This window comes from Nannospalax galili, unplaced genomic scaffold (genome assembly GCF_000622305.1).
Source record: "Nannospalax galili isolate Female #2095 unplaced genomic scaffold, S.galili_v1.0 scaffold33, whole genome shotgun sequence".
Classification (NCBI taxonomy): domain Eukaryota; kingdom Metazoa; phylum Chordata; class Mammalia; order Rodentia; family Spalacidae; genus Nannospalax; species Nannospalax galili.
In genome coordinates, this window is record NW_008335436.1 from 2,316,990 (window position 1) to 2,344,315 (window position 27,326).

The 27,326-nt window shown below is 40.7% G+C and overlaps 1 protein-coding gene and 1 pseudogene across 1 annotated transcript in view; one reads left to right on the plus strand and one right to left on the minus strand.

Moving 5' to 3' along the window:
• The window catches only part of LOC103731728, a 27,769-nt pseudogene extending 22,196 nt beyond the window's left edge, over positions 1-5,573 (minus strand).
• The window catches only part of LOC108490674 (histone-lysine N-methyltransferase MECOM), a 308,190-nt gene that overhangs the window by 147,014 nt on the left and 133,850 nt on the right, over positions 1-27,326 (plus strand). The gene's annotated exons all lie outside the window — the stretch shown is intronic.

Below are 27,326 nucleotides of genomic sequence, written 5' to 3' on the forward strand. Positions count from 1 at the left end.
TCCGTGCTGAACAGGGATGTAGGGTGAGGCAATTGGAGTACCCCTTAGTGGGTCTATCTAAAAGACTCCCAAATTGCATAACTTTTGTGTCTAAGGGGAGAAGAAAGTCCTTGAATCATGAATGGGAGATGTGAAGGAGAAGTAAAGGCAAGAGTAATTAGCATTACAAGTTCTAGACAGGGAACTAGAAAAAAGTCAGAACAGGGTAATTTTCAAATGTTCATGTGAGAGTCCATTGGAATTTCTTGACAAGGGCTTCCAAAAGCATCCCTCTATTGGATTCTTCCTCATTTTTCTGTTGTCTTCCAAGGCTGGACTAGTTGGATGGGAAGAGTGGCTGGATACTCAGGTGAGGGTCCAGTGACCCTGCTTGGCACTCCTTTAATGAATGAGCACAACCATCAACAAGCCCAATTGTGACTATGCTTAGTGATCAGGCTCAGTTGAAGTCATGATGGTAGTTATTTCATGCAGAAGGGACTGCTGTATAGCATCATCTTATTAAAAGGACCTGGAATTTACAAGGATTTAGTGCTAGGAGCCACATATGAGGGAGAACATACATCATTTATTTTTCTGAGTCTGTGTTACTTCACTTAGTATAACAGTTTCTAGATCCATCCATTTACCTGCAAATTTCATTATTTCATCTTTCTTCACTGCTGAATAGAACTCCATTGTGTAAATATACCACATTTTTTTTAACCACTCATCAGTTGAGGGACACTTAGGTTGCTTCCATCTCTTAGCTATTGTGAAAAGAGCAGCAACAAACATGGTTGTACAAGTGATGATGACCGAATTTTAATTTAAAAATAATTCCAGGCAAGTATGAAAATGAAAGTGACATCCTCCCATGGTACAATGTTTGTTGTATTATTTTAACAAATGGGCACATACAGAATATCTTCTTAAATAATTTTTCCTTTAACTTTCCCTACATAAGATAATTCCACTTTATATCCATCCATCTATCAAGAGCTTTGCATTTACTTTCCATAATAACATACCTTTTAAATGTCAAATATCAAGCCCGGTATGGTGTTGTACACCTATAATGCCGGCACTCCAGAGGGCTGAGGCAACAAGATCTGGAGTTTGAGGTCAGCCGCCTCTGCACAGCAAATTCCAGGCCAGCCTGCTATACACAGAGAGATTCTGTGTTGAATAAATGAACTAACTTGCTTTAAGCACAGAAAATCAGTTTTCAAAAGCTACTATTTTTCTGATGCATAATTTAACTATCTTGAATGAGTCAAGTTATTACTAAATAATTCACTCAGGTAGGGTTTCTTGTGAGATTAAATATGATAAGAATCAGAGTCTGGACCTAGCAAGCACCCAGGAAGTACTACCTAGCATCGTCATCATTAAAGTGGCAAGTTGTAGGCCAAATGGGATTTCATTTATAAAAAATGGTCCATGTCCCCACTTTAGGTTAAAGATATAACCCAGCATTGTACAGAGAAGAAGGTACTATTTGTAGTAGTTACTAAATTATTTGTTTATATTTAGTTTGTGTGTGTGTGTGTGTGTGTGTGTGTGTGTGTATGCCATGTAAGTGCAGTGACCTCAGAGGCCAGAAGCCAGCATTAGATCCTTTAGAGCTGGAGTTACAGGCAGTTATAAACTACCCAACATGGGTGCTGGGAACCAAACTCAGATCCCCTACAAGATCAACAAGTATTCTTAATGGAACCCTAAACCATCTCTCTAGCCCTTATTTATTTTTATTTTTTTAGTCTGCTTTTCCTTTTTCTTTGGGCACACATGACAAATCAACACTATACTGGACACCAATTGCATAGTGGGCACTCTGCTACATGGCTTAGATTAGGACTCTGTCCATGCATGCAAGCTAAGCTAAAGTCAAACCTAATGGAAACCTCCAGTATTCTCATATCAACTTCCATGCCTGGGTAGACTGCTTAGACATACTAAAGAACATAAGGTTGGCTTTAATCACAGCACTCACGAGACAGAGGCAGGCAGATCTCTGTGAGTTCAAGGCCAGCCTGGTCTACATAGTGAGTTCCAGGCCAGCTGGGGCTACAGCCTGTCTCAAAAAGACCGAAAAAAAAAAAAAAAAAAGAATATAAGGCTGGAATGCCCAACATAAACATAAGAGGGAAATCTTGGAAAAGACATATATACAAGCCTTAACAAAGGTTTGCTGTGGGCCTGAGAGGTGGCTCAGCAATTAAGAACACTTTCTATTTTTTCAAAAAATATACTTTTTTTTATGTATATGAATGCATTGCTTGCATGTATGTAAGTGAACCTGTGTCATGCAGTGTCTGTGGAGGTCAGAAAAGGGCATAAGATTCCTTGGAGCTGTAGTTACAGTTATTAACTACCATGTGGGTCCTGGGAATTGAACCCAGTTCAACCCAGCTCTGCAAGAGCAACTAGTGCTCTTAACTGCTGAGTCATCTCTTCAGCCCTGAGTGCTTGCTATTCTTGCAGAGGACCAGGTTCAGTTCCCAGCGTTCACATGGTGGCTCACTGCCATCTGTAACTCAAGTTCCAAGAGATCTGATGCCCTCTTCTGGCCTCCACAGGGACCAGGCATGCAAGTGGTACATATGTGTATATGCAGACAAACACTTATACACATAGAAATATGTAAATCTTTTTTTAAAAAAAGGTTTAACTTTATTAGACAAAAAACAAAGACAGTAGACAAAACAATGATATTGGCACCCACAAAATCTTTTTTTTTTCCACTTCATCTACTAAGCCATCTCCCATAGAGTTTCCTTTGTGTTGAGCTATGGATGAGAATTATCTGAGTTACGAATAATCTATGATGACTTAGAAAACAGAAGTGTCCAAGTGTGGCATTTCACAGGTTTGCTGTATGAGAGTCCAACCTGCTTCCATTGTAGTGGACTGTGATGGTTTGAACGTGGTATATTTGATTTGGAGTTGCTTCAATTTTCCAAAGACGCAGTGGATTTATAAAAACAGATCATTAATGATAACCCTAGATCACTTGTGTCTGAATATTGGGCGGACGCACCAGTTAGGAATTTTTTTTTTTCCTGGGGATTGTCTGTTCCTAAAGACATGGCTGTCTCGTTGCCCTACTGAATGCTCTTCAAGATTAGCTTCTCATTTTTTAAACGTTTTCATAGCATTGTTGTCATAAAGCATCTTTATACTTTGCGGCTGAGATCTTGACTCCTAGAATTAAAACAAAAAAACCTCAGGGGCTAATCATAACAATTAGCTAATGTGTCAACAATTAGCACTTTCCATCAACCTGCTCTGAAAGGAGACTCTTCTTATCCAACTCCTAGACAAAAATGCAATGATGTAGCTAAGAAAAGCACTGAATTGGCCCCATAGTCCACTGCTTTAGCCAACTAAATCCCTGGGGTATTGTTTACATGATTATTCTGCCATTATGATGTTATTGCATAGGCGGTGGTGGGGGTAACCCTATGCTCAAAATAAGTCCAGTCCTTTTTCTCCCCCTAAAGACAAAACAAAGCACTCAAAGGAAAAAAAAAAACCCCAAACCCTCTTTTTGGCTGCTTTGGAAAAGTAGAACAAAAACTGCTCTGAAGGTCAGCCTGTTATAGGACTTGAGTGCTTAACTGGTAAATATTTTAAAAAAGAGTATATTTAATATTTTACCATTTGGAAACTTTTCAATGGATTTCAGGTCCAGCACAACTCAATCAATGTGAGATTTCAGAGGTCTCTTGTGGGGATTTCTTTACAATGGATATATTATATTCGGTGGCTATCTACACCACTGCCTGGTCAAAATATGTTTTAACATCTTTTATATAATCCTAGTAATATAAGAACATTTATACTGTACCTTTCATAAAGAACCACACAGTATTTTACAAAGGCCCATATATCTATGTAAATACCATGGGCTTGTCTTTAAAACAACCTTAGAACAACTTGTAAATCCCCAGTAGCAGCTCAGAATTCTGGAGGTAGGAATGTTTTTTTTTTTTCAGGAAAATTGAAACTGCCTTTCAGGCAGTACTGAGTCCTTGCAGGCAGCTGTCAGAACACAGAGAATAGGAAGCTGGTTCCGCAGAGGTGGGCTGGCTGCAGAGGTGGGCTGACCGCCCAGGTGGGCTGACCAATGTCCCTGTAGAATGGATTAAAGATCAGTATCCTAAATGGCAGCTGGGAATGCTTCCCTGGAACATGGAGGGGAAGGAGAATCTGGTTGTCCTGTGTCACAAGACACTTGGCAGGGTGATTGGGGGCCTGTGTCTGTGCTAGAGGTGACAGGGGAACACATTTGTACCGTGTGTGTTGAAGACAAAGGTAGGCACTGAGCTTCTAAAAGCAGAAGCTGATGAATCAGTTTCAGGAGGGCTTCCCACAGGACCCAGGGAGCTGGGAGTGGGCTCTCCAGCTGGAGAAAGGTTACAACAATGGTTGTTTTTCTCTGGCACTTTAGGAATCTGGATGCTGTCAAGATGTCAGACATATGTGCTAGACATGATCCGTAGCAGATCTGTTTTATTTATTTACTTTTTTTCTTAATCTACACAGAACAGTTCTCAACTCACCTTCTGTGAGTTGAGTTCTAATGCTTGCCTCCCTGTAGTGTGGTCCTTGGGCTGGCTGCACAAATACTCCCAGGGAGTGTGTTGGAAATGCAGATTCTCAGGTTCCACCACATACCAGCATTTCAATAAGCTCCCCAATTAATTTTAATGCCCATTATGGTTTGTGGACATCTCCTTCAAAGTGTGTGGTTGGGCAGTTTTATTCATTTATTTTTTTCAATTCATATGATTGGTGACAGTCGATTGAAGATGTGCCCTGGAGAAGGCTGTGTCCTGCCGTTGATGACCTCCCATTTCAGTGATGGAAAGAGGCACATGAGGTGCATGCGAAGAGCTGTACCTAGTGTGGTTTGACGACAGAGAAGAGGGTGTCTTACTGCCTGTTGAGTTCCTGCAGGCTTCATGGAGGCTAACTTTGAATGTTTACAGAAGAGCATGGATGGACAAGGAGAGTAGAGTTCAGCCAGGGGCCAAAAAAAAAAAAAAAGAACTCATTAGAGGAAAAGTAGGAAGGCAGCTTCAAAATCCTCCCTTCCTCACTCTTGTTATTTGTTTCTTCTTGGTAACCCTGTGTAGAAATAGTTATAGAGTTGCAATTGTGCTAGAGGAGGGTAAGGGACTAGTTAAGCAGCACCCTGTAGGCTTAGCCTACCAAGGATTTGGGCTTTCATTCTGAGAGCCTGCAGTCATCATTGATCTTTTCTTTAAACTAGCTTCTACGCAGCAAATGGATCTGTGGAGATGGCTTGTGGGTTCATGCAGGATCTAGGTCAGAACAACTGGGCTTTTGGACTCTACGGAATGGGAATCAAGACAAGTGGAAGAATTCACAACAAACCTGGATTCAAATCTTGGTGTGTGGTAAGGAGTAAGGAGAAAGAGGATGTATCAGTTACTTTTCTCATTGCTGTGACAAAATTCCTGACAAAAACAACTTAAGGAATGAAGGGTTTATTTTGGCTCACAGCCTACCTTGGCAAGGAACATGATGGTGAGGACATTGAAGGGCTCAGTTACATTGGTCATGGTCAGGAAGCAGACAGAGGTATATGCTGGTACTCTGCTTGCTTTCTCCTTTTTCCCTCTTTATATACTTTGGGACACCAGTCACAGGATGGTACCACTCACATCTGGTGTGGATCTTCCTTCTTTAGTTAAGCTTCTTTGGAAGTTCCCTCACAGATATGCTCAGAGGTGTGTCTCCTAGGTGACTCCAAATCCAGTCAGGTTGTCAGGTTGACAACAAAGATTCACCATCACAGGGCATAGAGTTGGTTTTCTGACTGGGGCAGATGAATAATGCTGGTGACATTTATGAGGACCAATAATATTGGAAGAGGACTCTCACAGTGGGGACATACTGAATTTGATACTGGAGAGAGGGTGTATAAGAAGAAATAGATTTTGAGCTCAGAGGAGGTGCTAAAATGTAGGTCAGGGTAGAGAATTTGTAGGGCTTAGTGGAGGTACAATGGGAGTTTTAGGAATAGAGAACTTATGAAAAGCTAAAGGAATCAGAGCTTCTTAGCATAGAAATCCCTTTTGGGACACATAGGAAAATGAATCACAGGTAACTGAGAAAGGACCAGCACAACTAAAATTTGGACTGAGCTGAGTGAAGATTACTCCAAAAACATGTTGTGGGGCTCTGGATGGAGCAAGGTTATTTAAGTCCGCCTGTTATTATCCATAAAGGATAGAGAACTACTCTGTGTTTCTTAAGCTTCATGTGTACATTGAGGAGTAAGGAGTTTCTTCGTATTATCCTCTGTTCTGCAGTCTTGTGAGTTTCTAAAATGTTTCCTTCAGGGAAAATACAAATTCTGAAATGGCTAATTTACTGGCCTTGCATTTTCTCTGTGTCATAAGTATGCTGATAGAACATACTTGTCTTTTTCAAAGGCACATCCAAAGACGATGCTCTTTTCTGTCTAAAGATGCTCTTTTCTGTCTTCCTCCCATTAGGCCAAAATTGAATGGTGCCCTTCAAGAGTGGCAAGAGATTTCTTTTCCTTTGCTTTTTTTTTCTTGGCATTAGAGATTGAATGCAGGGTCTTGTGTATACTATGCAAATGCTTACCTCTGAAGCTCATTCCTAGCCCCTGATTTTAGATGTTGCACCTTTTTTTTGTTCGTTTTTGGCGATAGAGTCTCCCTGTAGCTCCAGTTGGCCAGGAACTTGATATGTAGGCCAGGACTGCCTTGATCTCACAGCCTGTGGGGCAGACTGGGTTTAAAGGCATGCATCACCAAGCATGGTGTATATGTAGCACATTTTAACAACTGTTTTGGTTGGAAGAGAAATCCATGTTCTATAGTTGGGTAAGCATAGGTTCAGAGAGATGATGACTTACTAAAATTTCCACAGCCAGGTGACAGAAGTTGTGATTTTAATCCAGACTCTGCTTACTATAGTAGATTTTAAATTTTTGTTGTTGATGATTTTAACAAAAATACTGCAACCTGTTTGTTTTGTAAAGTGAGGATGGAGAATTTATAATTACTTGCCTTAACTTATCCATCAAACTACAAATGGATTCTGTCTCTCTAATCTGATATTTATGTATACCAAAAATCTATGATTTAAAAAAATTTATTATTTTTATTTTATGTGTATGAGTGTGTTGCCTGCATGTATATAAGTGCACCCATGTCATGCAGTGCCTGTGGAGGTCAGAAGAGAGAGTTGGATCCCCTGGAACTGGAGCTACAGACAGTTGTTAGCCACCATGTGGGTGCTGGAAACTGAACTTGGGTCCTCTGCAGAGCAGTCAGTGCTCTTAACCTGAGATGGTTTAACTGAACCATCTCTCCAGCTCCATGATGTGATGCTTTAAGGGATTATTCACTAAACTAATGTTGTCATAGTGTTGAGAGAATTTGGGATTGTCACAAATAAAGTATACTTTGAGCCTTATCAGAAAAGTAAATGAATAATTTCATCAAGGGCAGAAGATACTGGATAGAGTGAATGAGAAACAGATTGAATAGTAAGATTTTCATTCACAGTTTGATTTGGCTGAAGGGAGTTACAACAACATGACAGGGTAGAGGAGCTGCTGACTCTAATACAGAATTAGCTGTGGGTAGGCCATCACTCATGTTTTCACCATTGCTTGGGCCTAGAAACCACTTTGGAACAATTAAGTTAGAATATCTGAGGGTAGGGCTCTGGGCATGATGATTCTTAAAAAGCGCCCCAGATAGTGCAGATATGCATATGTGTAGTTGAGAATTTTTGGTAGGCTATAAATATTTGTACATGCATAGATAGAATTTGGGGCAGCCATTCTAGAATTGTGACACTGATAGAAACAGGTACAAGAGTTACTAAGCCTTTAAACTCACGAGTCTTATTAGCCAAGCCTGAGTGTTTTTGTACTCATTTTAGTTTTTATTTTATTTTCAGTATTTTAAAAAAAGCATTTCATTTGGCTTGAAATGTTAATTCCTTGGGTAGGATTTTAAAAAATATCTCACTGAATATGCTATACTGATATAGCTAAAATATCTACTTTTGATTTTTCCAGGACTCAAAAGTTAGAGCTAAGACTAAAATTGACCAGACCTATAATAAACAAACCTCAGACTGTTGGCAATAGCACATTAACAGGTTGTTAGCAAATTACTTTTGTCAACAAAGACTGCTTTGGGGATTAGGAAGACTCAGGTTGCATCTTATCTCTAACTTCATCAACCCAGAACTGGGTAGAATCACTGTGATAGGATAGAGGTGCTTGTTTCTGACCCATTCCATAATAGCTACTCAGGAGATGATAGGAACAAAGAGGGACTCAGAGGTTAAGAGCACCGACTGCTCTTGCAGAGGACCCTGAACTGATTCCCAGCACTCACATGGCAGCTAACAACCATTCATAAATATAGTTCCAAGGGAATCCAATGCATTCTTTTGACCTCCGAGGGCATTGCACATGTGTGCGCTTACACACATGCAGGCAATACACTCATAAATATAAAATAAAAATAACCAATAAAATATTAAAAGACCAAAACAAAGAGGGACTCACTAGTAAGACATTTCTAACATGAAGATTCATTGTTAGTATTGAGGTCTAAAAATTGTCTGTGCATTCTCATTAGGAATTTCAAGGGGCCAAAAAAGGCTGCATGACCCAATGGAAAGGGAGCAGGAAGCATTGGAACTGCAGAGATCTGAATTAGAATTCTCACTTTGTTCCTTGGTAGTTGTGTGAACTTGGATGCTAGCAATTTCTCAGAACTTCAACTTCCCTGTCTATAACTTTGGGACCAACAACAATAGCAACAGCTTACATAAAGGATTGTGAGCTTAAAAATAAGTAGAAACACAAGATTAAAATAAATAGAAATATCAAACGGGAGGCAGCTGATAGTCATTGTGCACAGTGCTGGTTGGATTTGTAGCTGTGGCTGCTGCTCCTTTGGCCTTTGTTCTCTTGATCATTCCAGTTTGGCTGATGTTAAAAGGGAAAGAATTGAGGTCTTAAAGCATGATAGTCACAGAACTTTCTGTGGATTCCCTTTGAAAGTCATCCTGGTGTGTGTGTGGGGTGTGTGTGTATGGTTTATGTGTATGGTGTGTATGTATGGTGTGTGTGTGTGTGGTGGGTGTGTGGTGTGTGTGGTGTGTGTGTGTAGTGTATGTGTATGGTGTGTGTCTATGGTGTGTGTGTGTGTGGTGTGTGTGTGTGGTGTGTGTGTGTGGTGTGTGTGGTGTGTGTGTGATGTGTGTGGTGTGTGTTTTGTGGTGTGTTGTGTGTGGTGTGTGGTTGGTGTGTGTGTATGTGGTGTGTGGTATGTGTGGTGTGTGTGTGTGTGTGGTGTGTGTGTGTATGTGTGGTGTGTGTGGTGTGTGTGCATGGTGTGTGTATGTGTATGTGGTGTGTGTGTGGTGTGTGGTGTGTGTGTGTGGTATGTGTGGTGTGTGTGTGTGGTGTGTGTGTGTGGTGTGTGTATGTGTATGTGTGGTGTGTGTGTGTGTGTGTGTGTGTGCCTCCTGTTATTCCCAGAACTCTAGCTCAAGTCTTCTTTTTGGAAAGAGTCTGCCCAATTAGCCAAGTATTAGACCTACCCTATTTCTATGGTATGACATTCAGCCTCATGGGTCAAGAAAAGAGTAGACTTTCTCTTTAGGTTAAAAGTAAGTGAGAGGTTGGGGCTGGAGAGATGGCTTAGCATTTAAGAGCACTGATTGTTCTTGCAGAAGACCTGGGTTTGAATCCCAGCACCCACATGGTGGCTAACAACTGACTGTCTGTAACTCCAGTTCTAGAGGATCTGACACCCTCTTCTATCCTCCACAGACACGGGTATACTTACACACATGCAGGCAGTGCACTCATACACATAAAATAAAAATAATAAAAAAATTTAAGAAAAAGTAAATGAAAGGTCATTGATCTTTAAGGCATACCAAGACACACAAAAATAAAGGTACCTAACAGAGAACTGTACACTTAGTAATTTGAGCATGAGATGTGGCGCTAATCAAAACATAAATACATGTTTTTCTATCCATATCAAGGAGAACAGTTCTGGAATCTCCTGATCTGGGTTTTGCTAGATTGAGAATTAGGATTTGTCCTACCTGGGGATCTTGCAGTCTAGATTTTCTTCTGAAATTCCAGAGGCGGGCAAGAAGAATGCAGGCAGGGAGATGTGGCTGAATGAGGACTCCTAGAAGGAGGCCAGAGGGTAAGTAGTTCTGACACATGGGCAGTTATTATGTACAGAAGCACTGCATACCACAGGGTGGACTTAGCGCCATGCTGGTTATTATTATCAGTGTATTGGGCCTTTACCATGTATTAGAGAGGCCTCCCTACATCAAGTCTTCTTTATATTTGGTATATTATCACTCTCAATTCTCAAAACAACCCTGTTAGATATTATTACCATGGGACCCAGAGAGATTAAGTATTTCCAGTCACATTGCTACACTCTTCAGTCTGCTCATTCATTTATTCAGTGCCTGTTGAACATCTACAGCATATCAGGCTCTGTTGCAAGCTGGGGATAAGCCGTGACCAAGGCAGACATAGTCCCTTTTTCCCATATTGTTGTGAATACAGATATAGAATGCATCAGAGTGTGAGTGATGCTATCAAGGGAAATAGAATAAGGACGAGGGGGAAGAATACAGGGTAAAGAGTCCTGTTTTGTCATTTTGAAACTAAGCCCTGCCCCAGTCCCTGAGGGCTAGAAGAAGGCCTTTCTGAAGGGTTCTTGGAATGACCTTAGGATGTCATGTTGACACCTAGGTGCCTAAGAGCAGGGGTGAGGCTGTATTCTTTTTCATCTGCCTGCCCTGGAAATTTTTCTAGATATCTAGAATTGCATGTAGAATTAGAGTGAGATTTCCCTGATAATGGTATACTAACGGTTATTAGAATAGATAAAAATCTTGGGGCCCAAAAGGTGGAATGTTTGTTTCTGAGTGCAAACACTGATACAGGATTCCTGTACATCTGAGTTCATTGCAGGTTGGGCTTTGTGAGGTAGGGAGATAGATACTTATTACGGAAGAGGCTGATGGTGGCTCTCACACACCATCCAGGCAGAGGCACTGTGGAGAGGGGCTGTAGGTCCTCTACTTCCCAGAGTATAGGTTGTGGCTGTGTGCTTACTTGTACCAAATCCACACTCTTCAGCTTTTAGAGAGTCAGCCAATGTCGTTATATGAAGCTTCTGCCTGAGGAATGAGGGAAGAGTGAGGGACAATAAGATTCCATTCCAGAACTAGATGAGAGGTTGGCCACGTCTCTTCCTGTCATACCCATTGGCCAGTATGTGGCCACACCTAGAGAGAGATGAAGAGCACAGACTGGAGTCAGGAGTTTGGACTTCACCTCCCAGCTCTTCCAGCTGTGAAGATGCTCCAGCCTCCTATGCATCCATTGCCTCTTCTATAGAACAGGATGTTAAGAACAGTCCCTGGCTCATAGGAGGAGGATTAAATGTGACACTTTGTAGAGTACCTAGAACAGTGCCTGGTACATAGTAAGTACTATGTGCTTGTTGTTATAAAAGTAATTGGCCATGCTGGGTTACAAGTGTAGTTTGTAGCTGGGCAGCTGAGTGTTCTGTCAAATAAAACCCAGCAGGAGTTTTGTTACTGACAGAATGAAGGGAAAATAGATACAGAATAGAAGGAGCATACCTTTTTTTATCCAAAACAACACACTTTTGAGAGCAAAAGGATGCCACTGTTAATATTCATACTGAAACATCAAGAGTCCACAACTGCTATCCTGGGAAAGCAGATACATCTGGAACCATTATCCAGGGATGCTACCAAGATATCTCTACCAGGGTGTGTGCGATTAACCCACTTCACAAAATTTTCCCTTTAAACTTACATTCTGAGAAGCTGACTTTCTTTTCCTCAAGATTTATTTATTTTATTTATGTGTATATAAGTTTTCTTGCATGAGTTTATGTGTACTGTGTGTGTCCAGGAGCCCGAGGAAGCCAGAAGAGGCTATTTGATCACCTACAATTGGAGTTACAGCCAATTATGAGCTGCCAGGTGGGTTCTGGGAACCAGACCTGGGTCTTCTGCAAGACCAATAATCACTCTTAACCTCTGAGCCATCACTCTAGTTTCCAGAAGTTGATTTTTTTTCTTCAGAGATTAGTAGAGGGACACATGAAAGGGGTGGTATCCTCCTGCCTCTGCCTCTAGAGTGTTAAGAGTGTAGGTATGTGTCCTATTTAAATTAGATGGCTTCTTGGAAAAGTATAAAGATTAGCAGAATAAACCTTGGTTAAAAGTAGGACTGCAAATTAATGTTGATAAGGCATTCTCAGGTCCTGGGATCCCCTGGATGCATAGGGAAGACTCAGAGGGAGGGGCCCTGGGTGGGATATAATCTCTGTTGCTTTGTGTTTGTATTCAAAGAAAGACTTGAATTTCAGCCTGTAAAGCCAAGCATTTCTCAGGTGTGAGCATCTGTTTTATGCCTCCCTTGAAGTCTCCTTCCATGATGCTAAGTGGGGTCTTCTCAGACTGCACAAGTGCTACAGTCTGCCAAATTATTTGAAATGCTCTTAGATTCTAGAGAAAAATTAGCTTTGCTCTGGGACTTTGAAGGAGAGAAGCCTTCAGTAAGTAATAAATAACCTGTCCAGGTTGGAAAGGGAGGTGACCACCTACAGTGTGAATCACAGACTGAATTCACAAGCCTCTGTGAGGAACACAACCTGGCCTGCATTTTCTTTTTCTTTCAGAGAAAACTAATATGTCTTGGCAGATAAGGCAAAGCAAGTGAGAAATGAATATGAACCTCAGGCCCCCAACAGCATAAGGAAATGTGCAAAAAAAGAACCAGCATTGCATTGGGTTGAAAGAGGAGAAATCACAGACAACTGCAAAAAAAAAAAAAAATGCATTCTCTATCTTACATATCTCCCTCCAAATAAGCCCATGCATTTCAGCAAATGGTAAATAATGCTTAAAATGGCAGAAGCTAGAGTTAGGAAAATAAGAACCAGGTGTCAGAAGAAAGAAAATCAAAAAGAGCATACATTTTCCGTCAACAGTCCCCTCCATAAATCCCAGCAATGCCACCGTCACGACCTGCAGCCCGCGGGGAAGAGACTGTTGTAAAAATGATAAATCAGAATCACTCCACACCAGGTCTTGATAAAACAAAGAAAGTTGATTCCAGGGTCTGATATATATCTCTAATCACAGAGAAGCAGAGCTTGATCAGTGGAGGGCCAAACGTGAGGAAAGGCAAAGTTCAAAATCTGATGGCTGCTTAATATTCCAACCAAGCTGAGCGTGGGACAATACAGTGGAAATTGATGACTCAGTGGGATCCGGCTACATTACAAATTGGTTCTCAAGAATAGGACGATATATACACTAAGCCTGTTCATCACAATTTCATGTGTTCTTCACATCTAGAAACAAAAGAGAATATGCTGTCTATACTGCCTTCATAAAACAGAGTTAGCCATTTTCTTGGGTTATGTTGTTTCTTAAACAAAATCTGCGATCCCCTTTAAGAACAATGTTCATGTGTAAAAATGAGCTGTGGCCGGCACATTACTTAAATCATTGTCCTAATTACATTCTCCAAAGTCTCCCAGATTCTGTCCATTTGTGTGTACTTGTGAGTACAGGTGGGACATGAAGGGAGTGCTGTGGCTGAGGTGTCAGGATGCAGAAACACCTTAAGGTTGACTGTGTGTTAGCCTTGATCACACTGTGGTTCCAGTTCACCGAAAGCACTGGCCCAGCTCTTCCTGGGGACTCTCGGGGACCATTTATAAAGCAGCAAACTTTCCAGGAGGAAGGGGATTCTGGTGTAGGAGTTTCTCAAGGGTTGGTTTAGAAGGTGGATGAGGCAAAGTGCTCATTTAGTATAGAGCCTTCTGGTCTCCATATGCCCATGATCTTGAACACCATAGTGTGGGTCTCTGCCTTTCTGTTCTAGATGGCTTTGCTTTTGAGCTCCATATTGATGGTTCATAGCTCAGTACACTACCCTAGGGTAGAGAGTTTAGCTAGTGCTTTCTCTCAGTGCTCTCATAGCACATGTGTGTGGCTGAAGAGTGGCAGTTCTCAAACTGTGACCCCTGCGCTGGAAGCATCAGTGACAGCCTTGCTGGGGGGCGGGGGGGGGATCTCACTAGAGATACATATCCTAGGCTTTCACCCTGACCCACTGAACTAGAAACTCTGACAGCTGAGCAACATAGCAAGCTGCATTTTAATGAGATTTTATTAATACACATGTTTAAGAACACTGGTCTAGGGGAAGTGGTCTAGCAATTACTTGGGGCTTCTGTGTGACTTCCAAGCTAAGCTTATGGTACTCTTTGTTGGACAACCATGCTTGAGTTTAGATGTGATTGTTTCATTCTCAGATTTGAAAAAGCATCCGATTCAGGATTTCAGGGCTCAAGCCCATGTAGCCAATTCTGTTGCAAAGTCAGAAATAGGAACCCAGATTCTCTGGCCCAAGACTACCTAATGACTAGCCATAGCTCTGTATCAGCTCCTGATTGGAACAGAAAGGGACCCAACTGGTTCTTCAATAACTTTAGAGTTAATTTAGTGACTTTAAAGAGTTAACCCTTTGAAGAAGTAGATTACTAAATGTTTGTTAGATTGTATAGTTACATGGGATTTCATTCTACCTGAGTCAAACTTTGCAATCTATGTGGAAGGGTTTGGACCCCATGAGCCTTCATCAGCACTCTAATGAAGGTTAAAGCAGATAGAACGCCAGAAGTCACAGATGTAGAATAGTAGTGGGACTTGTCTCAGGACTCAAGAGTTCTGGGATCTTTGTACTTGTTGGGCCATATGACTAAGTTGTTTAATTTCTCTGAAGTTCAGTATTTTCCCTTCTATGAAGTGAGGGGATTGGCTTGTTGTCTCATGATGTTATGGGGAGGGCCAAATGAGAGACCATAGAGAATGTCTTGAAACTCTACAATGTCTTTTAAGTTTTTGGTCTATTGCAGACAGTTATTCCCTATCCTTGAAATTATGAATGCTTTTCAATTTGAGAGAGAGGGAGAGAGGGAGAGAGGGAGAGAGAGAGAGAGAGAGAGAGAGGCGAATGCTTTTCAATTTGAGAGAGAGAGAGAGAGAGAGAGAGAGAACACACCAGAGAAATCAGAAGCTTTGTAGGATGGTCATGTATAGTGTGTCTTTGACAGACAAATTGACTATATTCAGACATAGTGCCAACCCCCCTGGGGTAAGTGTGGGATCATTTGTGTTCAGGAGATCTAGGCTGTGTCCCGTCAGGCCAGGCAGCAGCTGACTCCTGAGGGAGGCTAGAGATCTGGTATGGGACCCAGAGTAAAAAACGGAAGAAAAGGTCTTAGGGGATCTGAAGTGTTGACGGTCAGGTGACATTTTGGTATGGCAACCTGCAGGAGGAGACGCTAGCATGGGAAAATCACACACCTTTTTCATGAAGTCATGACTCTCTGACTTTGAAATCATCTTTTCCCAGTTTACTTGGGTTTTCAATAAATGGTAGATAATATTTTCATTATGAAAACATTACTATATATAAAGTCTTGAAATAGGCAGTTCATGAACCTTATTTAATCTTTAGAATGATTCTGGTATTTCAGCGTTACAGGTTGAATACTCCTTATTCTAAGTGTTTGAGACCAGAATGTTTTGGATTTTGAAATATATACATATACATGTGCATACATGATTGAGGTATCTTGGGGATGGGACCCAAGTCTAAACACAGAATTCATTTGTGTCCATCTTTACCTCCTCTTACAGCCTTAACATGACTTCGTAGACTATTCTAAATAATTTTGTACCTGAACCATTGTTTCATGATGTAAAACATTTTCCATCGTGTGGGATCATCTCAGTGTTCACAAAGTTTTGGGTTTTGGAGTGTTTGGGGTTTTAGACTTTCAGATTAGTGAGACATGGTCTGTATCACTCTAATTTCGCAGAGGAAGAGCTAAGGCCCCATGTGGCTAATAATTCACCAAGACTGTACAGTCAGTGTGTTGCAGGCCTGGGTTGGAATGTCGGGCTGCCTAGGGTTGTCCTCTCTCCCTCTGCCTAACTGCTCTGCTGTGGATACACAAGTGGCCACAGCTGTAGAGCCTGGAACCAAGCATTGTTGAAGCTCTAACTGTGGCTCTTGTTTTCTGAAGCTATTCAGAATCTCATGTTTAGGTCTTTACAGGTACCTGGGAGAGTTCACAACCAGACTGAGAACCACTTTTCCAACTCCATGCTCTGCCTACTGAATTTCTTCTCTTGTGACACTGATGAGGTGTTTTCTAAGAGTGTCCTGAGATCCACCTGCTTATGGAAAATGCAAGCTCCAGGCCCCTGTGTTAGACCAAAGGAACCTGAATCTGGGAGTGAGACCCAGGAGTTTGTATTTCAAGATGTGCCTTCAAGTGAGTCCTATGAATATGGAAGTCTGAGAGCCACTGGTTTGCTTTGATTCCCTTTTATTTCTTGTGTCCCTCTACTTCTTCCACCACAGGGGATATCTTTTGGTGGTACCTCAGAAGCCCCCTCTTTTGTGAAACCTCCTCCTCCACAGAATCAGCAATCCTCTCTTCTGTTTCTCCTACCAGTGTATTTCAGCTGGATTATTACCTCCATCTTTGAATTGCACTTAAAATATGCGCCTCCTCTCTACCCAGATGGTTTGAGCTCAAGGATGGTTTCCTAATGATTCTTATCCCTCTCTAGTGGCTAGCACAGTGGCTGGCATTGGGTAGTTCCCACCAACAGTTGCAAGGAGGCAGGTAAAGATAAAGATACCTTGGGTGGTGGGCAAGCACAAAGACTTGCCTCAGAACATATGCCTGTGGCTCTGTTTTCAGGGCTAAGGCTAGCACTCAACAACTGTTATTTTAGATGGGAAAAACTTGTCAAACTGTTTTCGTGGATGCATTTTCCCTTGGAAGGCAGAAGAAAATTAAGCGAATTTTAGCGTGGGGATCAGAAGTATTAATGTTCTGCTGTTGTTTGTGGCTGAAAGCCTTTTAAAAAAGGTCTTCTGGCTTTTAACCAAGGCTGCACAGCTGTGTGGGGCCCTGGTAGGAATCCTGACACCAGTCTCTGTGCTGGGGCCTTATTAGACCCATGGCTTTGATTTTGCAGCAGTTCTATCTGTTCATTGACTGCTGAGGAGCCCCAGCAGCTGATGACGCCTGGACGAGGGTAGTATCAACTGATATTTTTTAAAAACTCACTTTAGAAAAGGCTGACGAGACCTCAGTAGATGAACTTGCGCTGAGAAATGTCTGGGGACAGTAACTTGACACAATAGGTCTTAACACAAATAAATGACAGAATGTATTAATTCCATTGAGGGGGGCGGTGGGAGGGTGCCAGTGGGGATGGGGTATAAAGATGATTAAGATGTTCTGTATGAAATACACAAAAATTCAATAGAAAATTTAAAAAATATTCTCAAATTAAAAAAAAGAAACTCACTTTTAATTTTTACTCAGTCACTTCATTTTCTAGAACATTCTTTTCTGCTACATTTGCCACATTGTAAATTCCCCTGCAGTGGTTCAAATGGGGAAAAGAAAACAGGATTGGGGTTTCTTAAAAAAAAAAAAAACAACTTTTTTTGTTTGTTTGTTTTTGTTTTGTCTGTTTACTGAGAACCATTAACAGAAGAGGCTATCAAAGATTATTTGTTGTTTCAATCAAGTTTTAGTAACAAAGGTCAGTGATCCCAGGGACGTCTCCACCTTCCCTTTCCTGGGTCCCCTTTCTGCTCTTGTTAACATATGTTTTTAAGGCGTTCCAGGCGGGTTGTTTCTGTTTAAGACACATCATCTGTGGAATTCTGAACTACAAGCCAGTGCTTTGAAATTTCTGATAAAGTTCACCTTTTAATATCAGGAGAATTTCCATGCCGTCTTAGGTACTCAGCCATCTGTAAATAAACGGGGTTCAATGAGGAAAACAGCATAGGAAGCCGTCTCGCTTACTCTTTCCGTTCCATTCATTCACATCATCAGATTTCAAGATGACCAATATGGAAAGAGTGTGAGAACACTTTTCTGTTTTTTGTTTTTTTAAAGAAAATATTGTATTTTGAATCTTGGATCTAAGTTCAAACACTCAATTTAAAAGGAGACTTATGATTCAAATGTGAGTTATTTATTATCTTTGTCAACTGCCAGAATTTAAATTTATGTTGGGATAAAGCAAATTCAAGGCTACATTTAAACAACAATGGGGTGCATTCTTTTCTTTGATTTATTTATTCTTTAAGTTTTGGCTCATGTGTTCTGTGGACGCTGGTCCTGGGTAGACATGCACATTAGCATCTCAGGTTATTATTGCATCCCATGTCCTCTCTTGGATGTATGTTTGTCTGGTTACATTTATATCACCCAAAGTGGACGTGATTCTAATTTATGGTTTCAAATGTGGCTGACTAAGCCAAATAGCGAAGATTTCAATATTTCAGTTTTATAGGTCATGACTGAAGGGGTTTGATACAGAAAATAGACCACTGCTCAAAAGAAGAAAGTCTGTTCCTGTTAGGCAGCAGATACTAAGTCAGCAAATCATGGTATGCCTAGAACCAAGATGTCAGAAAAGCCACTTGTTGCAGTTGCAGTTAAAATCATCGCATTTGACTGCCTTGTACACACCTAAGTATGCCTACCAGGACTTTGAAGACAGGCAGGCAGGCAGGCAGGCCCACAGACAGAAGTCACAAGTTAGCAAAATCCTTCTAGAGAAGACAGGACTTGGGGCTGGGGTGATGGCTCAGTGGGTAAAGTGCAAGTCTGAGGACCTGAGTTCAGATCCCCACACCCATGTAAAAAGATGGGTACTATGATGTGCCCATAGCCCCAGTGCTGAGGGATGGAGACCAGCAGGAACGGTGGCTCACTGGCTAGCCAGTCTAGCTGAAAGGTTCAGTGAGCGGTTCTGTCTTAAGAAACAAGGAAAGGCAGGTGAAATGGCTCAGTGGGTAAAGGCACTTGTCATCAAGCTTAATGACCTGAGTTCAATCCTCATGACCCAACAGCAGAAGGAGAGAACTATTTCTCATGATTTGTTCTCTGACCTCCACGCTTACACTGTGGTACATGTGTATATCCCCCGCCCCCAGACACACAAAATAAGTAAATAAATGTAACAAAAAACCAACGTAGAAATGTTATAAAGACACACAGTAACATCTGGCTTCCACACACGGATGAGGATACCCCCCCAGACATACATACATGCTTGCACATACAAACACACACATACACATACAAGGAAAATAAGAGAGGGCTGGTGCCACTGTGGTAGAGGGAGTTGTGACCCAGGTTCCTGTTGGCCTTTCCTTGTCTTGTCATTTTCTTTTCCTGGTGCCAACAGCAACATAGATTACAAGTAAGAGAGAGGAGACAGAGGGTAAGTGTGCAGTGTGTGTGTGTGCGTGTGTGTGTGTGTGTGTGTGTGTCTGTCTGTCTGTCTGTCTGTCAGGCTCCTGTAGCTTTATTCAACCTCTGGCACAATGCAGCCTCTGTAGAAAAGATATTAGGAACAAAAAACAAACTTGAAGATTCAGGAGCAGGCAGCCAAAATTATGAAGAAAAACACTCAGATGATGCCATTAAAAACATCTGGGGATTCTAGAAAGCCCTGAAAAGAAAATGTTTAATTATGCACCGTATGCAAAAGCCATCACGTTTAGGTTAATACTAAAGAATGAAACTGTGTGGGACTTAAGTAGTCCACAGTGATGTATCAATCTCTTTACTCCTTTAAAAATAATGTTTTTCTTTCACTGATGACAAATACCTTTCAAACTGTTAGAACCTGCTGCTCTAGTGACACATGGACTTTAATGAAGTCCAAAGTCACTAACAAAGTTTCCAAATTAACTTTTCAAGGTCCCCGAGTTAGATGTCTTTTCTTTCCTTTTCTTTCCTTTCTTCCTCCCTCCCTGCCTAGACATTCCTCTGTCCCTCCTCCAGCACACAAAGGTTCCCTATGCTGAGCCTAGTGAGCTCTTAGAAATACCCAATTTTGAGAAAGTGTTTTGTTTTAAGACATTAGTGAGTCACAGTTAACTTTAAAGTGCTTAGTTACACTGATTTTTATTTCTACTCTAGTAGCTCCAATTATAAGTCATTCTGAGCTCTTGTCCCCTTTCCACAACTATTGTAACTGTCTTCTTTCACCTGAATGTGATGTGTTTGAGGCTCACCAGTGCTTCCCTTATGTCTTTGCAAAGGCATGGGATCATGGTTTTACATTGCTTTGTATATGTGGAAGGAGTGAGGCAGTGAGGGAACAGAACAACTTGGCCTTGCTTGGACAGGCCTTCCTTACATGTATACTGGACCCACTGGGTGTAAATAGAAGTAAAAACTGCTAAAAGTAGTTATCACTTAGTTACTTGACTATGGAAACACTTTATAGTTAGACAAGTTTAACTATTAGGAAGGTAAATTCATGGCTTCTCAGAGTTAAAAAGAAAATAGTGCACAGATTTCAAAAAACCCAATTAGAACAAAAATGCAAATAATGGTAAAATCAGCTTATATGTTTATTTGAAAATCTCTCCTCATATTAAGAAGGTCAGAACACAGTCTGTTGATGCTATGCTACTTCAGGGAATTTTATAGACTTAAGTACTTGGGTTTTGATCCTCATTTATTGGACCAGGACTCTTTAAGTAAATGTGTGGTCTATGAATCCGTGGACATATTTGTTACTCACACTTGAATGTGTCAAAACGATTTCCTAAAGTGTCAGTAGGGCTTTCTGCCATAAAAATATAAAACTCTCCCCACCTCCTTCATGTCTGTCATTTTTTTATATTACATATATGATTGAAAATTACAAATGACCAAGACTGCAGTTATTTTCAGTAAGGTGGCAGGCTCCAGGAACCTGACTGGCTTATTCACGTGCCTGACTGGAAATAGCCTCACCTACTACCCAACATGGATGTTTTTGGATACAAGTATAACACCCTGAATGCAGGATGATTTCAAATCCAATCTACTTCTCATTTGTAGATCCTGAAACAGCCAGTGTTTCAGAGTTTTCCTCCTGCGTATTGGTCTGTATGAGAAAACTTCATGGCTATTGGTTAAGAGCCAGCTACTTCTTACAAAGAGCCACCTGTTTCTGAGTTTACACAGGATATGTTGGATTTATGTAATACAATAGGATGAATTTAATTATGCTTTTTCTTAAGTACAATTCTACCTGGACTTATTTCACCCCCTGATAGATGCTCGATTTTTAGAGGTAAAACAAAACAAAACGCCAGTCTGGACTTGACTTATCTTTAAGGTATTTCATTTCCCAAGTTTCTTCTAATATGCATTAAAGGCTGTATACTTTCAGTATATATATATATAAAAAAGCTGTTCTGTAGGCCCCACAGTCTCTGTTATTTACAGTGTTTCAAAGCATTAGAATTACTACAAAAGATTTACTCATATAGCAGAGCATGTAAAATTTAAAATCAATAAAGTATATAAATTTTGCTTGTCTCGTTTAATAGATTCCTTCCTCTAATAGCTCAATACTGTAATTCTATACACTTTTTTATTTCCAATGTCATTACCCAATAATAATCTCTACCTTCTCGCTGCAGCTATTCTTGCTATAGCCCTGGGGCAGTGTGAGATTGCTGACAGCGTTCTCAGACAGTTACCTTAGACAATTGTTGCTACTTGAACAACTTAAAAAAATGAATAAGCAGATGAGATTCATTAGTTTGTTCAGTGATATTAGAAGCTCAAATATGTCTTTTGATGTGGGAAATGGGGCTGAACATTTGCCTTTGTGGGAGAGGAGAGAAAGATTTGAATTTGGGGAAACAGGACTGAACATCTGCCTTTGTGAGAGAGGAAAGATTTGAATTTGGAATGTCTTAACAGTGGTAGATTAAGTTCATAATATGTTTAAAAAACAACAACAAAAATAAAAAGTTTTTATCTTTTTTTCTGTAATTTTCTAGCAGGAGCTTTTCAGGTCATAGCTTTGCTTAGAGTTAGAAAATAAGCCATATATTATGAGCCAATGTTGGGAAGGTGAGCCATTGACACCTATTTTTTTTTCTTTCTGTGTTTTCACAGTGATAAATTTTATCTTATTACAGAATGTTCTAGTGTTTTACAGAGTGAATCAGCACTCTCCCTTATTTCTTAGAAATAAAGATAACTCAAACCAAAGTAGGAGAGGCAGTGAGCTGATTTCCTACCACTTACTCTTGAATTTGCCAAAGTCATTTGCTTAAATCACAGTGGTATCTGGGTCCCTGAGCTGAAAGCCTTGAGCTGACCTTGGTTTCTGGAAATGCAAAATGTCAAACCCTAGCTTGCCAGTGAAATTTAAACTTGCTTTCATTTCTTAATGGCACTCTTAGTCTGTGAAGAACACAGTTGGATAATTGCTTACTTGGGCATGAAAACAGAGGAGTGCCCATGGTTGTACCAGGTATTTTTGCTTGCTGAACAGAGGCTTTCTAGCCAATCTCTTAAATTCTTCCTTGTCTTACATTTGTTTAGTTTAGTGATTGACAGAGCCCCCGACCAAATGCCAGAGGATCTTGATTTGAATCCCAGCTCTCTTTGCTTTGTAACCATGTGCAACTCTTTTACATAAAGTCTACGCTTTTAAAGTAGGGATTAAGGACTTTGGTTCTGAAACCTCACAGAGAAGTCACAAGAAAGCACAGTACATTAGGCAGAAACCCTATAGACATGAAAAATTCCAGCTTGTACTCTCTCTACCTAGGCAATATTTAGTTCCATGAGAAAAATTTCTCACTGATAGCCTTAGGGATAAGGTAGCCTGATAAAATACAGAATGTAGTCAATTGAATTTCAGATAAACAAGGAATATGCATAAAACAGAATAATTACAACACTATGCTATATTTAATATGCATATAGAAATTTTTTGTATATTAAAAATATATTAGTATATAGTAAATATATGCACCATATGAATATATACATGCATATAATACATATGCATACACACATAATAAAACAAAGTATAAATATATTCCATGAAATATCTGAGAAATATATAGAAAATGTTTATCTGAGAATCAAATTTAACTGGATGCTTTGTGTTTTTTTAAGACTCTTATTATTTGAGAATTTTATACATTCACATACTGTGTTTTGATCAGCTCCATCCCCCTCTAATTTATTTCCCTTCTAATTTCTCCCCTATTCTCCACCCCACACACTATTTTCCCCTCCCAACTTTATGTGTTCTTTTAAAAAATATTTATTTTTATTTTGTGTATGAGTGTATTGCTGAGTGTATTGCCTGCATGTATGTAAATGTACCTGTGTTGTGCAGTGCTCACAGAGGTCAGAAGAGGGCATCAGATCTCCTGAAACTGGAGTTATGGATGGTTGTTAGCTGCTATCTGGGTGCTAGGAATCGAAATCAGGTCCTCTGAAAGAGCAGCCAGTGCTCTTAATTTCTGAGCCATCTCTCCAGCCCTCATGTGTTCTTTTCTTAAACCCACTGACTCCACTTACTGCTATCTGTATGTGAATGGGTGTAGAACCATCTACTGGAGCATGGGTAGCCTTTCAGGGGCTGCACCCTGAAGAACACTGGTTCTCCCTATCCCCGCAATCATCAGTTGTCAATAGCTCCTCAGCTAGGGTGGGATTTCACAAGTCCTTACCCCATCCATGCTGGGATTTTGGCTGGCCTGATCTTGTACAGATCTTGTGCATGCAGTCCTAGCCACTGTGAGGTACTTGTATTTTTATTTGCTAAGTTGGCAGGTGGCCTTATGGGTTCTGGCTGAAATTATGGTTTTGTCTTTAATGTCATGTAGGTAAAAAACAGCCTTAAAGAGCTTGGGACTGGGTATGCAAGGGTCCTTTATGCTTCTAGTTAATACTTAAGAACTTAGTAGTGTGGTAGCTGCAAAGCATCTAGCCTTGAATTTGAACATTATAGTAATGACCCAAGTATCTAATGTACAGAATGACATATTCAGTCTAGTTCTTTTTTCTTTCTAGAAGTTCTTCCTGAGGGTGAGATTGATGGTGAATTACCCCTGGAAGGCCACTGGTAGACAGTGATGCTTCTTGGGGGATGGTCTCTCTCCTCTCTAGCAGAGCCAAGCTATGAAATCTGTTGACAGTATGAGGCCTTCCTCAGTCCAGAAGAAGGACAGATAGGTGGTGGCACTTCCTAAGACCCCTCACTGTCCTTCAGTCTCTGTATCTAGGTATCTGAAGTTCCTGCTGGTGTTCTGTCTGGGTTTGTCTGGGAGGGCAAATTGTGTTTGGCTGCCTTTCTACCTGTACATTCATCCTCAAGTTTGTTTGTTAATTTTCTATTAAAAGAAAAGATAAAAGAGGTCAGCTAGGCAGGCTGACTTTATTCCTAATTTTAAAGACATGGCTATTAAAATACCTGCAATATGATGTAGTACTTGTCTCCTGGCACCTGTTATAGTGGGAAGTCTTGTAGACATTGATAATCAAGGTACTTCTTTTAAGTCTTCAAATGACAGGGTTGGCTTTCAATATACCAATTACTAATTTTTTTTTACTATTTCAATGAATACTTATAAAATCTGACCAAATGCTAGTTGTTTATCTTACATATCAATAGAAAACTGATCATATTGTAAGGTAGCTTTTTTTACTTCCTCTGCCATACTGATTTATACCAGCCACGTCTATACCTTATTCTCTTCTCAGCCAGTTTTCACTCATATTTGCATGTGTACAATCACATGTAATATTTTGTAAATATCCAGAATCAAGATGCCAGGATTAGTACCAGAGCTGTAGTTTGCCATGGAAAGCATGAAAATGAAGCTAAATGGTTAAATATGACTGTAATTGTAGCCTCTACTTGCCCCTTCACATGCAAATGCTAGAACTTTACTACTTATATGTTGTTGATTTTAAGCAAACACATTGCAGTGCTACATGAACAAACTTACTTAAATTTTAATATGCATCAGAATCCCTGACAGTCTTTCTAAAACAGATTTCTAAGTCTCACCCACAGAGTTTCTGCTTCAGTAGGTCTGGGGAGGGGCCTGATAGCATGCTATTCTGGTGAACTCCTGGGACACTAGAGGATCTGCAGGTGTCTGAGGGCGTTTTGGAAGACTACCTTCACCATAGGAAATGGAACTTATAGGGACTGGGGAGATGGCTCAGTTGGTAAAGTACTTGCCTCGAAAGCTTGAGGATCTGAATTTGATACCCAGAAACCAGACAACAGGGGCAACAGCAAACAAGCCAGGCATGGTGGTAATCCCTGTGCTGAGGCTCCAGAGATGGGCAGACTCTGAGGCTTACTGGTAGCTAGCCTATCGGCATCAGTGAGTTCCAGGCCAATAAAAACCCAAGGTGGATGATGCCTGAGGAACAACACCCAAGGTGGATTTCTGGCCCTCACATGCATGTGCATATATTTGCCAGCACACCGCTCACACATGTGTACCTGCATAGGTGCATGTGCACACATGCACACACACATTCTAAATAAAAGAAGTGGGACTTACAGATCACTCTTCCAGGAAAACATACATGCTATGGGCTCTGGCTGGTTCTTTCATCCTTGGAAGTAAATATTGAAGAGTATCTTTTTCTCCAGGTCAAAAGATGATTGGGTTTAGATCAAGCCTTTAAGACCATTTGCTGATCATTTCCTAAGGGCTGCGAATACAAAAATAATCAAGACACATACCTTCAACTTGAGAAACTCACAGTGAGGTGTCTCAAAAGCCACTAGAGAGGCAGGAAAGCTTAAAGTTAGGAAGAAGTAGTGCTGCCATCTTTGACTTTTGGCCTCAGGACCTGGTGTCTAGCCTGATGGGCTTTTGCGATTCATTTAACCTTTTCTGACAAAGTGGCTTCTGGGATATGGCTCATCATTCCATTTCTGCCTATCTTTTCAGGCTTAACCTGCTGCTTCTGTGATTCTGACTAGTACTACTAATGATCAGTAATGCCTCATTTATTGAACTTCATCCACATGCCACTTCCCGTGGACATGCTTTAATTTCACAGCAATTCAAAAAGTTTGGTGATCTTATCTCTGCACTGACCTCAGTTATTACCTAACTTGGCCAAAGTCAAACAGATAGGGTAGTAGGGGGCAGAGCTGGGATTTGCAGTTTGTTTTGTCTTTTTGTTTTTAAGGTTAAGATTTTAAGTTTTTATTTTTATTTTTTTTACAATAATGGTTAGACAATTGGGTGACACAATCTTTTAGCTACTGACTTGAATTTTTATTTGACAAAATGGAAGGAGGAGAAAATTATCAGGATGAGAAATGAGATAATCCTGGAATGATAACAAATAATGACACTTTATGTATGAAAATACTATTTATGTGCCAAGATGCTTTTATATTAATGACCTGGCTTAATGATGTTTGGATTCTTCCAGGTAAAATCCATATTAATACTGAAAAGGAAAACAGAGCCACTGCTTTCTGAATCAACTGAGGCTTAGAGAAGTTGTGACTCAGGAAGGTGATGGAGCAAGGCCAGGGACTAGGTACCCAGATGCCTAGTCCATTGTTCTAGAAGCTTGAGGAATAAGAGGAGGTGGGGAGAAGAGATAGGAAGGGAGAGGGGGAGGGGGGAAGGGGAAGGGAAAGAGGAAGAGGATGATGACACTGCCGATGATGAGGAGAAGGAGGAGGAGGATGGGACAAGTAAGAATGGAATAGGACTGGGGACATGAATATATTAGATCAGGACTCTTGTATTTGCAAAAGACAAAAACATAATTCAAATTTACTTGAGCAGGCAAATTTACTTGACAGGTTCAGGGTGGGTTTGGCTCCAGCAGCAATGAGTTCAGGGACCCAATGATGTCACTATGGCTCAGGTTCCCTTTCCATCTCTGCCTTTGGATTTCTTCCATACTACTCAGGTCATTTCTCCTCATGTTGTTCTGAGAACCTCTTAACTAGTAACAAGAGCAGTGTGGCTGTCTACCTGTGATTTCCACAGAAATCCAGAATATAGATTTTGGCCTGGCTCGGTTCCCATTTCCAACCTCGAACCATTCGTTCATGATGACCAAAGCAGACATGCTCCTATTGGCCAGGCCTATGCTGTGTGTTGTCTTGAGGAGTATGGGAAAGACAGGTTGTCAACCCCACCTGTGCACCAGGTCTCACTGGGCAGGGGAGGCCATCTCAAGGAAAATAGCTGCTGGTTTCAGAGCAGAGTAGATGTTAAACAGCCAAAAGTCAACGAATGCTCACTTTAGTCAGCAGTTTAAAAAAAGGTATGAAGGAATCTATCTGAGCTTCTG